This window comes from Brachionichthys hirsutus, unplaced genomic scaffold, assembly GCF_040956055.1.
Source record: "Brachionichthys hirsutus isolate HB-005 unplaced genomic scaffold, CSIRO-AGI_Bhir_v1 contig_727, whole genome shotgun sequence".
Lineage (NCBI taxonomy): Eukaryota > Metazoa > Chordata > Actinopteri > Lophiiformes > Brachionichthyidae > Brachionichthys > Brachionichthys hirsutus.
Genome location: NW_027180555.1, coordinates 53,324 through 53,569, shown reverse-complemented (window position 1 = coordinate 53,569; position 246 = coordinate 53,324).

The window sequence follows — 246 nt, the reverse complement described above, 5'->3', positions numbered from 1 at the left end:
GGGAACAGTGGGAACGGTGGGACCTGCCTGAAAAGCTCAGACTGACTTTCCTGTGTTTCTAGAGATATTTATGGAACTATTGGTCCCGATGCTAATTAGTAAAAGTCTTCAGTTGATATGGTACCACTGATTGCTCTGCGGGTGGCACGGTGGTTAGCGCTGTCGCCTCACAGCAAGAAGGTACCGAGTTCAGATCCTGTGCGCGCCATTTGTATTTTCTCCCCGTGCCCGCGATGGTTCTCCAGG